The 15775-nt window shown below is 39.3% G+C and overlaps 2 long non-coding RNA genes and 1 other non-coding gene across 3 annotated transcripts; 1 reads left to right on the top strand and 2 right to left on the bottom strand.

Annotated features, from left to right (window-relative positions):
* Nucleotides 1-215: 215 nt before the first annotated feature.
* LOC118906561 lies at nucleotides 216-353 on the top strand. The gene has a single exon (XR_005022541.1). It is a non-coding gene; the product is annotated as a small nucleolar RNA SNORA62/SNORA6 family (small nucleolar RNA).
* Nucleotides 354-519: 166 nt separating this feature from the next.
* LOC118906517 lies at nucleotides 520-15367 on the bottom strand. Its single transcript, XR_005022499.1, has 3 exons — nucleotides 15354-15367; nucleotides 13392-13395; nucleotides 520-622 (listed from the first exon to the last, which is right to left on the bottom strand). It is a non-coding gene; the product is annotated as an uncharacterized LOC118906517 (long non-coding RNA).
* Nucleotides 5818-12740, bottom strand: LOC118906516. Its single transcript, XR_005022498.1, has 3 exons — nucleotides 12616-12740; nucleotides 8973-9093; nucleotides 5818-6559 (listed from the first exon to the last, which is right to left on the bottom strand). It is a non-coding gene; the product is annotated as an uncharacterized LOC118906516 (long non-coding RNA).
* Nucleotides 15368-15775: the final 408 nt, after the last annotated feature.

Below are 15775 nucleotides of genomic sequence, written 5' to 3'. Positions count from 1 at the left end.
ATTGTTCAAGTGATCTGCATTAAGGGCCTGAACTAGGCAGGAGAGCACATGGGGATGGGAAGGAGGGAATGGTTTAGAGAGACCAAAGTTGGTTTATTGCAGGTTGGATGTGGAGAATGAGGAAAAAGCAGAGACAACCAGAGGAGTCTCAGGTGTCTAGTTAACCCCTCAGGAGCTTCTGATTCTCAGTCTCTTCTACCTTCCTTAAAAAACAAGGTGCTTTGGAGTTGAGGCCACTGGCCGATGAACTCACAAGTGTAGGTAGTGTGCTACATGAGGGGCAAGTTTTTCGCTAACATCGCAAGGGTCTCTGGCCCAATGAGTGGAGTTTGATAGTAATACTTGCTACAAATGTATGATTTTAATATATGAGTGCTTTAAGGAGAGATGAAAAAACATTTAAAAAATGGCCTGTGTTTTCTTCTGCTTTTCTCCATTATTTCTTACTCTTGGACCTCTCAGGCATTACTTGGCCTTATTGTTTTCAGACTAACTTGATGTATCCTGATGTAAGATCCTAAAAAGGGAGCTCACTCAGTGGGTCTGATGTGGTGGATGCTTGCCCGGGAAGTTCTGCACATGCGTGGCACCATCTCCCGTGAACACCCATGGGAGGTCGTGCCTGATCTCTACTTCTACAGAGATCCTGAAGAGATCGAAAAGGCAGAGCAGGCGGCAGCTGAGAAGGCTGTGACCAAGGAGGAATTTCAGGGTGAATTCAGCTCCAGCTCCTGAGTTCACTGCTACTCAGCCTGCGGTGGCGGACTGGTCCGAAGGTGTGCAGGTGCCCTCTGTGCCTATTCAGCAGTTCCCCACTGAAGATTGGAGTGGTCAGCCTGCCACTGAAGACTGGACTGCAGCTTCCACTGCTCAGGCCACTGAGTGGGTAGGAACAACCACTGAGTGGTCTTAAACTGTTCTTCCACAAACTTTTAAAATGGAAATAGGTTGACGGAAAATAAACAGTTTATAAAAAAACAAACAAACAAACAAAAAACAAAAACACAAGGTGCTACCACATGCCTGGTACTCTTCTCTGTGCTGAGAATTCACAGGTGGGCAAGACTTCCTGCCCTCATGGAACTCATGTCTTGCAGGGAGGGGTACAAATTAACCAAGCAATTTAAATACAATGTGGGGTCAGGAACAAACATGCACCATGAGGAGGCAACTTTGAGAAGCAGAGTCTAGAGAAAATCATTGATGAATGGCAAACAAACATGGGAATCAGGGTTAGACCTGTCCATTACAGGGTAGTCACCTGGACGCTGGGCTGCACCGAGGGTTCTTTAGAAGGTCCAATGCCCAACTCCCACCCCCACCCCCCCACCCCCTACCCCCACCCCGGCAGCCAGTCTCTAGGGGCATATATAATAATCTACATCTTTAGTTAGTGCGGGTGTTTCCTCCAGGCACCTGAGAGGAAAGTTCAAAGTTCATCTGGCCTGGAATAACTTTCTGTGATAGTGAGGGTGTGGGGAGGGAAAACTTTCTTTCCGAACTGTAGGTGGGAATGTGTAACTAGCTGGGCCTTTCTGGACGGCAACTTGGCAATAAATATAAAACACCTTGGGAATATACATTCCTTTGACCCAGTGATTCTTCTAGAAATCTATCTCAAAGAAATAATTTAGGATGTAAGCATCATCCTTAGGATGTAAGCAAACTGTTTATATTAGCAAAAATTTAGAAATGACCTTCTTGTCTTACCATAGAGAATTTACCAAGCAAATTCATACGGTTGAATTCCATTCAACCATTAATAGCGAATTATATTTATAATTGAACTAGAATGTACTATTTTAGTATATGGGTTACTTAAATCATGATATGCTTAAGGCAAAGAACAGATTAATGAAGTACGTTACAAATATATTTGTGAAATGATACCTTGGAATAGCAACAGACTGACACCCAGAAAACCTCATAATCCAGAAGATCTAATAACTGACATTTTCTAAGTCTGATCTATGCTTGATTATTGAACTTTTACTGTATTATAAAAATTTGAAGCATGCAAAACTTGCAAGAAGAAAAGTAAAAAAAAAAAAAAAAATTTGATCCCAACTCCATCACTCAGGGACAATTTGCTACTGACAGGGACCATCCTTCCAGATGTTTCTGTAAACAAACATATGGATAAGAATGAGAATGAAAGAAAGTGTGTGTTTGTTTTTTTGTGTATAGGTGAGAAACAGAAATAGTTTTACAGAGAATGGAAATACCCACAATAGCATTACAAAAAATGGGATCACATTTTTCTTTTAAACAAAGCATGACATTTATCAGGAGAAAAAACTTGAAGGAATTCTTGAACTTCAGAAAATATTTCTTGACACCAAGATATACAGCTTCCTAAAAATAGTCCTTTTTCTTAAAAAAGGACAACATTAAGATTTTTGAGTCATTTTTAAAAACAACGTTTCAATTTTAGACAATATCAATTGACTTCCAGCCAAGACCACACTTCCAGCCAAGAGGAAATCAACACACATATTTTCTCCCATTTCCTCTCCCCTTGCCTCCTCCTTTTAATTTTTTTGGTCGTATCATTTTCACATAGGAAAGATTAATGATATTTACATCCCATCCTTTTACCACAATTCCCAAAGCTGTCTGATTGGTTCTGTATTTAAGTGGATCTGGTCCTTATTATTGTTATTTTACCATGACTTTTCCATTTCTGTTTTTGGAGTCAACCCTTCATTTTGTCATCAAGTAGTCTTTTTTTCATATTGGTCTCATGGATTCTTGCATGCTTCAAAGGGCCTATGTCTTTATACTTAAAGGGCAAATTGGGTAAAAATTCTTGTGTCATTCTTTCCCTCACATCTTTCGAGACATTGCTCCTTTGTCTTCTGACTTTGAGTGTTGCTTTGGGGGAAGCCTAAGGATACTGATCTTACTCTTTGTACATGACTTGCTTCTTCTACTTGGACACTCTTAAGATACTTTATCTCTGAAATTCAGCAACTTCATCAATATATACCTTAATCAGTGTATTATTTAGGATATAAATTCAGACAGAAACCCAAAATAACAGTGGCTTTAAGAGAGACTGTATTTGTTTCTCATTTAATGATATAAATGATACAGCAGCAATACTTTAATGAAACTGCCAGGAATTCAGGCTCTTTCTGTTTGGGTGCTCTACCATTCCTAGGGTGTTGTCTTTGTCCACATACACCAAGATGAATATTCTAGCCAACAGAAAGGGAAAAAGAGAAAGGGAATATCCTTTCCTTTAAGGATATACCCAGAAGTGCAAATATTAATCTTTTGCTCACATCCCATTGGACAGAACTTGGTCATATGACCCGATCTAACTGCAAGGAATACTGGGAAATATAGTCTTCATTCTCGATGACCATTCTACAATTATGGAAGAAGGGAGAATGAATACTGGAGGAAAAATGAGCAATCCTTGTTATGATCCATCTGACTCAGTTTTTTCCTAGGATATGGTCTGTCCTTTTAATCTGTAGATTCAAATCTTTATTTCAGGAAATTTTTCTTCTATAACATCTGTGAATATCTTTTCTATTCTATTTATTGTGTTTTCCACCTTAGGAATGTGTGTCTTTTTAATTTTAACCTTTGTATCTATATTTGAATTCTTTGTACATGTCTTCCATTTTAATAATCTTTCCTCTAAATATTTTTACAAGGCTTTTCTCTGTTTCATTTTGTTTTCATTTGTGTTCTCAATTGTATTCATTCAGAAAACCATTTCAATTCTATTTATTCCAGTTTTTCTTGCTACTAATATGATAGCTATCCCTGTGATGTTGCTGTTTTTTTTTTTTTCTTCTTCCTTTCTTTTGAAACTAGGCCAGCCTGCTTTGCATCTCCTTCTGTCCCCTTAGAATCTCTTCCTTGCACTCTTGCATCTTTCCTTGAGCTCTCTTGTCAAAGAGAAACTATTTCATCTCACATTCTTTGAGGTCATGGAGAATTATTCGTTGGACTCTGTTTCCTGAAGTAATCCTCATTTTTTCCTTTTTTAAAATGTATTTATTTATTTTTAATTTAAGTATAGTTGATTTACAATGTTGTGTTAATTTCCACTGTACAGCAAAGTGACTCAGTTATACACATATATACATTCTTTTTAATATTCTTTCCCATTATGGTTTATCCCAGGATACTGAATACAGTTCTCTGTGCAATACAGTAGGACCTTGTTTTTTATCCATTCTATATATAATAGTTTGCATCTATTGTACTAACCCCAAACTCCCAAGTCCATCCCTTCCCCATCCCTCCTCCCCCTTGGCAAGCACAAGTCTGTTTCCTATGTCTGTGAGTCTGTTTCTATTTCATAGATAGGTTCATTTGTGCCATTTTAGATTCCACATATAAGTGATATCATATGGTATTTGTCTTTCTCTTTCTGACTTATAAGTAATCCCCTTCTGATGTATGTTTTTCGTCTGCTTTTTGCTTACGTGTCTCTCCTTTGAGGGGATGTGAGGGCCATTTAAGATCTATGAGCAGAGTAAGGGAAGGGGACTGGAGAGGTTCCACCATTCAGGAGACACACTTGATTTTTTTTTTTTGGCCCCATATTTAACATTGTGATATTTATACTGCCAGACAGATTCATACACAATTTTTCCTTACAAAATGAGATGACAATATACATACTATTTTGCAATCTGTTCTCTTCATGTCATATATCACAAAAATGTTTTTATGGCATTAAATGTATTTCTCCCACATTATTTAAGTAGTTACATTGCATTCTATTAGCATGATATATCATATTTTTTAACCCAATCTCTATTGGTGGACATTTCTATTGTTTTGAGTAATTTACTATTGTAATCAAACTGATGCATAAATTAAAATCTTATATTTTGACTCTCTAGATTTAAAGCTAAAGTTGTGGAGGATTTTATAGGTTCTCACTCTCTCTTTTTTATTGAGATATAATTCACTTGCCATTAAATCTACCCTTTAAAAGTACAACTCTGTACTTCAAGACTGTATAACTCAGTGGTTTTTAGTATATTCACAGAGTTGTGCAACCACCACTATCTATTTTCATCACCCTAAAAAGAAACCCCATATCAACTAGCAGTCACCTGCATTCCTCTGTCCTCCTAGCTCCTGGCAACCACTAATCTACTTTCTGTCTCTATAGATATGCCTATTCTGGACATTTCATATAAGTGGAATTATATAATAAGTAGTCCTTTGTGACTGGCTACTTTCACTTAGCATAATGTTTTCAAGGTTCCCCCACATTGTAGCATATATCCTTTCATGGCCAAATAATATTTCATTGTATTAATATACCACATTTTGTTTATCCATTCATTGGCTGATGGACATTTGGGTTGTTTCCACCTTCTGGATATTATGAAAACATTGCTATGAACATTTGTGTACAAGTTTTTGTGTGGACATATGTTTTTTTTAAAATTTTTATTAGAGTAAAGTTGATTTACAATGTTGTGTTAGTTTCTGTTGTACAGCAAAGTGTATCAGTTATACATATAGCCACTCTTTTTTATTTTATTTTATTTTATTTCCATTTTTTGGCCGCGCTTTGCAGAATGCAGTATCTTAGTTCCCTGACCAGGGATCGAACCTGCGCCCTCTGCAATGGAAGCATGGAGTTGTAACCACTGGACCACCAGGGAAGTCCTTATACCCTCTTTTTTAGATTCTTTTCCCATATAGGTCATTACAGAGTACTGAGAAGAGTTCCCTGTGCTATACCGTAGGTCCTTATTAGTTATCTATTTTATATATAGTAGCATGTATTTGTCAATCCCAGTCTCCCAATTCATCCCTTCCCTCCCCTGGACATATGTTTTTAATTCTCTTGGGTATACACCTAGTAGTGGAATTGCTGGATCATACAATAGGGCTGACTTATTCTTAATTCCCTTGTTTCTAATTCTACATGACATCAGCAACATCTTTCAGATTTAGTTTCTGTAGACTGAATCTACAATTTCCTGCTTGGTCTGGTAGTCACCTTGCTTTAAGAGGTGGAGGAAGGGGCCTTTGATCTAACATTCAGGTGTTTTCACCCTATGCCTCATGCCCACCTTACACAGTATCTGATGCCTTCATGGGGTCAGCATACACTTTAAACAATGTTTTCCTCCAGTTTGCTAATTTAATTGCCTCTCACTACTCCATCTCTGTCTTTCAAAAACTTGTTGAAATCTCTCCTCTCCTGATGTCTCCTGACTCCTGTGGGGGTTAGGCCTCTTTATATTCTTTTACTATCATTTTAGTAGGGTTTTGGGGAGGGGGGATATAAACACAGCTTGTTTAACTGGAAATTGCTCTAATTATGCATGTCTTCCTGGTCATTGCTCATCTTTGAAAGAGACCAGCTATTCGTTAAAAATTAGTTTACAGAAAGATAAGGCAAGTGATCTGGACAGACCACAGTTTTAAACTGACTTTTTTTCTTCGAACACTTTATCACCAAATCTGTTTTCTCCTCTGTCTGGGGTCATATCTTCCCAGTTTTCAAGATAAACGGAGTCAGTGTGGTAACACTCCTTAAGACAGGCTTTGTCTTAGTCCATCTGGGCTAAAAAAAAAACAAAAAAAAAATTATAGGCTGGGTGGCTTAACCAACAAACACATTTCTCAGAGTTTTGGAAGCTGAGAAGTCCAAAATCAAAGCGCCAGCAGATTTGGTGTCTGGTGAGAGCCTGCTGCCTGGTTCGTAGACTGCTCTCCTCTCACTATGTCCACACAGGGCAGAAGTGGTGGGGGAGCTCTGGGGTCTCTTTTATAAGGGCACTAATCTCATTCATGAGGGCTCCACCCTCGTGACCTAATCACCTCCCAAATCTCCCACCTCCAAATACCATCACACTGGGGACTGGGTTTCAACACATGAATTGTGAGGAGACACAAACATTCAGTGTACAACAGACTTTCTGAGACTTACTGTTCCCTCATTCCCCATCCCCCATCTCCCCTCACCCCCAGCAGGTTCCCTCAGCTAGGAGGTGGGGACATAAATAATTAATATGGTGCCTATGCATGGCTTCTCCATTACCTCCACCTCCCCATTCCCTATGTCCTGCAGGATGGAGTTACTTCTCTGGAGTCTTTCCAGCCGCTTGCCTTATGGTTCTAAACAATGGACCATTAAGATATGAGCCTTCCAGGACTTCCCCGGTGGCACAGTGCTTAAGAATCCGCCTGCCAATGCAGGGGACATGGGTTCAATCCCTGGTCTAAGAAGATCCCACATGCCACAGAGCAACTTAGCCTGTGTGCCACAACTACTGAGCCTGCGTGCCACAACTACTGAAGCCCACGCGCTTAGAGCCGTGCTCTGCAACAAGAGAAGCCATCGCAATGAGAAGCCCGCGCACCACAACGAAGAGTAGCCCCCACTCGCCGCAACTAGAGAAAGCCCGTGCGCAGCAACGAAGACCCAACGCAGCCAAAATTTAATTAATTAAAAAAAAAATTGCCGTCTCTCAAACCACTAAAAAAAAGAAAGTTTAAGATGAGCCTTCCAGAACAGTGCCCTTGGCTTTATTTGGCAGTATACGGCTTCCTTGTGTCATTGAAGCTGGAGACAGGTAGAAGAATGTTTAGCACTGTCTGTAATAACAAAAAGCTGGAAACATAGAAATGACCACTAGCAGGAGAATGGGTAAATACAGTGCCACATATTCATACAATGGAACACAATTTTTAAAAAAAAATAAATTTATTTATTTATTTATTTATTTTTATTTTTGGCTGTATTGGGTCTTTGTTGCTGTGCACGGGCTTTCTCTAGTTGCAGTGAGCGGGGGCTACTCTTCGTTGCAGTGCACGGGCTTCTCATTGCAGTGGCTTCTCTTGTTGCGGAGCACGGGCTCTAGGCGCGTGGGCTTCAGTAGTTGTGGCACATGGGCTTCGATAGTTGTGGCTCGCGGGCTCTAGAGCACAGGCTCAGCAGTTGTGATGCACGGGCTTAGTTGCTCCGCAGCATGTGGGATCTTCCTTGACCAGGGCTTGAACCCGTGTCCCTTGCATTGGCAGGCAGATTCTTAACCATTGTGTCACCAGGGAAGCCCTGGAATACAATTTATCAATAAAAATGAGTGAACTGTAGGTGTGCACAGCAGCATAGATGGGTCTCAGAAACATACACTTGAGTGAAAAAAAGTAAGTCACAGAAGAATATATACTCTGTGATTTCAATAAAATGCAAAAACTCCCCCAAATTAAAATACATTGTATGGGAAATATACATGAAAAGTAAAACTCTAAGAGGTACAAACTATTATGTATAAAATAAGTTACAAGGATATATTGTACCACATAGGGAATATAATCAGTATTTTATAATAACTATAAATGAAGTATAACCTTTAAAAATTGTGAATCACCATATTGTACACCTGTAACTTATACAATATTGTAAAACAACTATACTTCAATTAAAAAAAATAAAAAGACAGGGACTTCCCTGGTGGCCCAGTGGTTAAGACTCTGCGCTTCCACTGCAGGGGGCATCGGTTCACCCTTGGTCAGGGAACTAAGATCCCACATGCCATGTGGCATGGCCAAAAAAAAAAAGAAAGAAAAAAGAGAGATAAAAAAGAGTAAACATCTATCCTCCTCCAAAATCCTGTTTTTATGTGTATTTTAAAAAATAAGGCCTATGACTAATTTCCTATATTTTTAGTTATTTATGTACTGGTATAATTTATTCTGAAAACTTATAAACTTTCTAAAGGCAGAGGCTCCACAAACTATGGCACAAAGTCTTGATATTAGTAAGAATGCATCAAAGCTTGTTGAATAAATGAATGCATAAATCACTCTTGTTCTCTTTTACACTCACATAGAGATCTGAAGGATTGTTAGGAATAACTATATCTAAATAGCTATATGACTATTACTATAATTTTAGATAAAATATAAATATCAAGTCCTTCAATGTTAAGAATTTTTAAAAGAGGTCCAGAGATACTGGCGCCATGGCTTACCTTTCAGCTCATGTATTCCTGGAGGAAATAGCGCACACTAGGGTCAGTTACCCAAAGATGTCACAGCTGGTAGTAGGGTTGTGGTATTACATTTACACTTTGATACCATATAATTTGGTATCTATAGAAATAAAAGAACTGTATTTGTACCCTTGTTTTAGGACTCCCTAATATAATTAAAAATATATGTGCCTCATAATATTAGTCTTTTGATACATTCTGTGAAAAAAGGATATTTTGTTCAAATATGTTTGAGAAACTTGCAAATTATACTTCCCTCTTGGAAATTCGTAATATACAGTGACATATTAAAGGTTTCCAGAAGTCAGATAGCTTTTTTTTTTTTTTTTTCAGATAGCTTTTAACAAGATTGTTTAACCTTCATTAACCTTGTCTCCCAATTATAATTGTCCTTGGAATGGTCAAGTTTCATCTAACAACTATAAATATCCCAAAGAAAAAGTCTTCAATGGAAAATGTTTTAGAAAAACTGTTCTAAGATATTACTTGGATTGCAAAGTGCAAAAGATGTGGTCTAAATCCACCTTTAGGGTGAGGTATTTACAGTCCTTTCCTTTTGATCTGGAAATGATCAATTTGCCTGTGAGGGAAAGTGTCAGGGTGCAGGTGAGTGTGGGCGTACCTGTGTACACAGGTACACAGGTACACAGCAGCAGGGTGGGAGTATGGAAACATCCCGTACATGCCAGCTGCTGGCAACAGTGGAAGCAGACTCCAAGTATGCACTTATTAGACCTCAAAAGCTGTTTTTGCTGCTGCTTTCTTTCCCCTGATTGTATCCGCTTTGTCCTTCCATCCTTTCTTGTGAAGCTGCTCTGGCTCAGAGGTACCCCACTTACTTTGTTATGATGATTTATGACTTTATCTAAATCCTCCAACTATACTTATAATTAATCACATAATTCCATTTCCATAATGTTACATAACACACTGTCTTATCCTACCCCACATCCTGGGGAACGATATTAAAACAATAAAATAATTATGGCTGAAATTTATTGGTATCCCAGTTAGAACATTTAGTTCCAACTATCACAGAATAACCAAATGTTTGATAAAACTTACAAGAGTAAATCTATGGGCGTGAAATTTATTTGTACTCTTATTTTAAATTGTGCCACATAGGATATAATCAAGTAAGCAATAAAAGTTTGCTGAATAAATCAATGCATAAGTCACTTGTGTTCTCTTTTACATTCACATGGAGGATCGTTAGGGATGACAATGTCTGTATATTTGTATATTTGCATATGTATGAATCCATATGTATGTATCTATATAAGTTTATAGACATATATGTAATACGTAATTTCAAAACGTGATTGTAATAAAATTTTAACTAATGTGAAAAAAAAAAAAAGAGTAAACCTCTAAAGAAAAAGAAGGGAATGATTAAGTCAAAATTCAGCATAATCGATACTGCCTGGAAGGAGAAAAAGGGGTGTGACTGGGATAGTCCACACAGGACCTTCTAAGGTACTAGTTAAATTGGATTTTTTTTTTTTTAATATTTTATTTATTTATTTATTTATTTATGGCTGTGTTGGGTCTTCGCTTCTGTGTGAGGGCTTTCTCCAGTTGCGGCAAGTGGGGGCCACTCTTCATCGCGGTGCGCGGGCCTCTCACTATCGCGGCCTCTCTTGTTGCGGAGCACAGGCTCCAGACGCGCAGGCTCAGCAGTTGTGGCTCACGGGCTTAGTTGCTCCGCGGCATGTGGGATCTTCCCAGACCAGGGCTCGAACCCGTGTCCCCTGCATTGGCAGGCAGACTCTCAACCACTGCGCCACGAGGGAAGCCCAAATTGGATTTTTAAAGCTAATTAGTAGGTACATGTGTTCATTTTACTGTTATTAGTTAAATTGTACATATATGTTAAGTACATTCTTTTGTTATTTGTTATTCATAATAAAAGATGGAGTGATTGATTTCTCTTTTTTTCATCTTTTAAAAGATGGAGTTGTTTCTCTTCTTCATTCTTTGGAGGGTTTTAAGAGTGGAGAGAGGAGTAAAAAATGCTCCCCCCGCCCCACTTTTTATCAGTGACTCTCTCTCCAGGGATTTGAATAATTCACACACACACAGTGTGAAGGCACAGGGCATTATGGAGCTTGGGTTTCCATATAAACATTGAAGAGAGAGTTCATGGAAAACTGACATCAAGAAGTTTTGTGACTTCCAAAATTGTGTATATTTGAAACCCTTGAAAGGAAAATGGCTTTAATTGGAAAATGGCTTGGGTACTTGCTTGGAGGGTTGGTGCAACAGTACAGAGGAAGAAGCTAAGGGGACCTCACCTCCAACTGGGCCTCGTTGACTCCCAGAGGGAAAGGGGAAGAGAGAGTGGAACAGGAGTCCAGGAGGAGAGATGGTCTAGGGGAGTACTGACTGACCCAATGTGAGGCCTGCTTGATCCAGTGCCCGAGTGGACCCATAGCCACCTCAAATGGCATGATGTCTGTAGGAAGGGTCGATATCTTTCCCAACTCAGGAGCTGTATCTATTCATGCCAGAACAAGTGTTGAGTTGAGCCCCGAAGGCTCTTAGCCATGGCCCAGAACAGCCTTCATGTCGGAGCTTGGTGAATACACAGGGGTGGGGGTGGAGCATTTGCCAAGAGAGGTCAGCAGAATCTTGCAGTGCTGGGGAGGGAGTGTGGACTTTACCCTGAGCAATGAGAAGCTGTTAAAGGGTTTAAGCCAGGAAGAAGAAGGAGAAGATTTGATTGAGAAAATACGTAATGAAAAAATGCTAGTAAGACCAGTAATTCATTTAAAGGAATCTATATTGCATGAATCACATCAGCATCTACAACTATAGTAATGTCCATATGTAGCCAAAATATGTTTTCATTCTATGGACGATGCTTGGTGCGCATCAGGATTCAGAGACCTTTCGCAAAATTCTGGGCCCACACCCTCCACTCCCAGGGTTAGGCTGTGGGTCTAGTTAATGTTAATACTAAAACTCGTCTTCCTGACAGCAATGAGTAGCAAGTTCGGCTTCTTTCCTTAAGTGGGGAAGACCATGTCCCCAACACTAGGAGGAACGTTTGCCTTTCCCTTTGCTCTAAGGGACACACACTTAAGTCACGTGACGGCTCTTACTTCTAACCACTTAAATATCCGCCCAAAACAAGAGAGGAACTAATACCCAACTCATATTTACACTAATTAGGACTGTTAGCAAAACTAATAACTAGTATTATGACACCAGTCTTGAATTTGCCTTACTCTTTTATTTTTTATTTATTTATTTATTTATTTTTATAGGTAAGAAGTGGATTTATTTAGAGAGAAACACACTACACAGACAGAGTGTGGGCCACCTCAGAAGGTGAGAAAGGCCTGCCTTACTCTTTTAATCCTCACAACATCTGCTGAGGTAGTTGCTATTATCGCCATTGGAATTAACTACTTAATTATATAATCTTTTGTTCAGTACCCACATCCCGTGATAAGGTCAAGGAGAGCAGGGAGCACATCTGCCATGCTTCCCCTTGGATCCCTGGTGCCTAGAACAGTGCTGACACGTGGTCAACATTCAAAGTGTGTTTGTTGAATCAATTTTGAGTCCCCCTTTTACAAGTGAGGACACCAAGGCTTAGAGATGTTAAATAGCTTACCAGCTATTAGGTCAGCAGCTAATCCAAAACCACATCTGTTAGACTTCATCTTCTTACTGGCTCCCAAGTCGTCTAAGGTTTTATAAGGATCACATAGCTTGGTCAAGTTTCTAGCAGTTAAACAGAAATCTGTTGAAAGATTAATTAACACCTTCTAAAAAATCTTAACCATTCTGAGAACATAACACGGAATTCAGAGGTGAGAAGTAGGAGAATGGCTGTGTTTAAACTTGCCGTGTTTCATAAAGATCTTACACTGACAAATTCACATCTGGCATTTGAGAACAAAGGCTGGCATAGGACTTGGAGGAAGTATTGTTAGGAACTTTCCCAGCTAAATCTTCCTAAGCTTATTATCAATAAAGGGGATGTTTTCATTAAAATAGAGATCATTATGGTGTTATAGCTCTTTCTCCTAAGCTTATTATCAATAAAGGGGATGTTTTCATTAAAATAGAGATCATTATGGTGTTATAGCTCTTTCTCCTCAACTGCAACCTTTATTAGGCTAAGGCTCCAGTTTTCATGGGCCACCTGGCATTCCTCATTTTTACCTTATTTGCTCGAAATAGTTGGCCAAGGAAGCCTGGGTCCTGATTCCAGCCCCTTCCCCACATCCAGCTTGGCCTGGGCACAAATTCCCTTATAAATACTCAATAGTCCAAGGCCTCTGGAAGAAGCATAGAAAAATAAGATTATCTTTACCCATAGAAAGGGTATCGAAGCAACTTGTACAAGCTACCTATGGTGAGAGAGGCAAGTTAAGTCTCTGAGACAGGGCTCCACTGTCTTGACTGTAACAAGTCCTGTCATATTCCCACTCTGCCTATTTCTAGGCAGGAGTCTTGCCAAGCTGCCAGGCAAACCCTCAGCCAGACAATGCAAGAGCAACTGATGTATGAACCGGCAGGTATTACCCCAATCAAGAGAGAGCCCAGACCCTCTCCCGGATCTGTCATCCAGAGCATGCCTAGGCGGGGAACTGCAAAACACCAGCCTAAGGCGGCACACATTCTCTCCTCACCACAACATGGGTAGAGGTCAGGGTGCAAAGGTTTCAGAAAACTCAAATTCTCTGTACTTTTAGTAACTAACATTGCATAGCTTTTGATGATCTCTGAGCCATTTCTGATGCGCAAAGTGTTTTCACATGCAGTGTTTCACATCTATTGAGGTAGATGGACCAATATTATTACTCACAAATTAGAGATGAACAAAGAGATTATGTTATTTGTCTAAAGCCATTTCATTCCCCCCAAAAGCAGCCTCCTGGTGTACTGGTGCTCAGTCATGGTGTTTAGCTTTTCTCCCTCTTCAAGTCAATCATCTGCCGCTTTTACATCACAAATTCTCAACCTCTGGTGTACCATCACTTAGAAAACCTAATCTATCCACTGACATACACAGGCATGTGTGCACACACAGACACAATTGAGTATTAACTCTCAGGACTCTCAGAGATCCCCTGAAGACCACGGACAGAGGGTTGAGAATCCTTTTAGAAGTAACATGTGTGAGACCAAAGGGACATAATAACCAAATGTAATATATGAACTGTATTTTCTGGTTCCAAAATTCAGCTACAGAATACATCTTAGGAACCACTAGAGAAATCTGAATATGGAATATATATATTAAATTTTATTAAGGAATTTTCTTAAGGGATATTAGGTTAAGTTTCTTTGATGTGATAATGGTGGGGTTTTTTAATTATTTATTTATTTATTTATTTTTGGCTGCATTGGGTCTTCATTGCTGCCCACGGGCTTTCTCTAGTTGCGGTGAGCGGGGGCTATCCTTCGTTGCAGTGCGCAGGCTTCTTATTGTGGTGGCTTCTCTTGTTGCGAAGCACGGGCTCTAGGCGGGTGGGCTTCAGTAGTTGTGGCTTGCAGGCTCTAGAGAGCAGGCTCAGTAGTTATGGCGCATGGGCTTAGTTGCTCCGCAGCATGTGGGACCTTCCCAGACCAGGGCTCGAACCCCAGTCCCCTAAATCAGCAGGTGGATTCTTAACCACTGCACCACCAGGAAGTCCCAATAATGGTATTTATTTGTGGGGGAGAATATACTTTAGGAGATGCTTAAGTACTGAGAGGTGAAATATCATGAAGTCTGCAACACGTTTTCAAATGGTTCAGAAAAATATAGAACAATATAAGATTGAAGAATATGACATTTGCCAATATTATATCATTTTTAGCCTATGAAAACAGCAATTGCATGATTTAACCTAATTTATAAAGAAAATACAGCAAACTATTAACAGTTTAACCTAGGTGGTGATATATGCATGTTCATTGAAAAGTTCTTTCAACTTTTCTGTACATCGGAAAATTTTCATAATAAATACATTTTCCTAATTAAATGTTGGGGAAAAAAGAAGTTTCTGCTTGTGATACCTCTCAAATCTGCTCCTCTATTAGTTATCTATTGCTATGTAAGAAATTACCCCAAAATTTAGTGGCTTAAAACAGCAAACATTTCTAGGTAAATACCCGAAAGAACTGAAAGCACAGATTGAAAGAGATATTCGTACATCCATGTTCACAGCAGCATTATTCACAATAGCCAAAAAGCAGATGCAACTTAAGTGTCCATCAGTGGATGAATGGGTAAACGAGATGTGGTCTATACATACAATGGAATATTATTCAGCCTTAAAAAGGAAGGAAATTCTGACACGTTACAACATGAATGAAACTTGAAGACACTATGCTAAGTGAAATAAGTCACAAAAGGACAAAGAGTGTATGATTCCACATATATGAGAGAGCTAGAGTAGTCAAATTCATAGAGACAGAAAGTAGAATGGTGGTTGCCAGGGGCTGGATGGGAGAATGAGGAGTTAGTATTTGATGGGTCTGGAGTTTCAGCTTGGGAAGATAAAAAAAGTTCTGAATATGCATGATGCTGATGATTGCACAACAATATGAATGTACTTAATGTCAATGAACTGCACACTTAAAAAGGGTTAAAATGGTAAATTTTATGTCATGTATATTGTACCCTCCTCCCCCCCCCTCAACAAACATTCATTATCTCACAGTGATATGCCAATATTCTGTTCACTAGAATCATGACACTAGGTCCAGGGCTTCCCTGGTAGCGCAGTGTTTAAGAATCCGCCTACCAATGCAGGGGACACAGGTTCAAGCCCTGGTCC

The sequence above is a fragment of the Balaenoptera musculus genome, chromosome 13, assembly GCF_009873245.2.
Source record: "Balaenoptera musculus isolate JJ_BM4_2016_0621 chromosome 13, mBalMus1.pri.v3, whole genome shotgun sequence".
Lineage (NCBI taxonomy): Eukaryota > Metazoa > Chordata > Mammalia > Artiodactyla > Balaenopteridae > Balaenoptera > Balaenoptera musculus.
The sequence above is the reverse complement of the archived record's forward strand: the minus strand, read 5'-3'. Positions and strand labels throughout refer to the sequence as shown.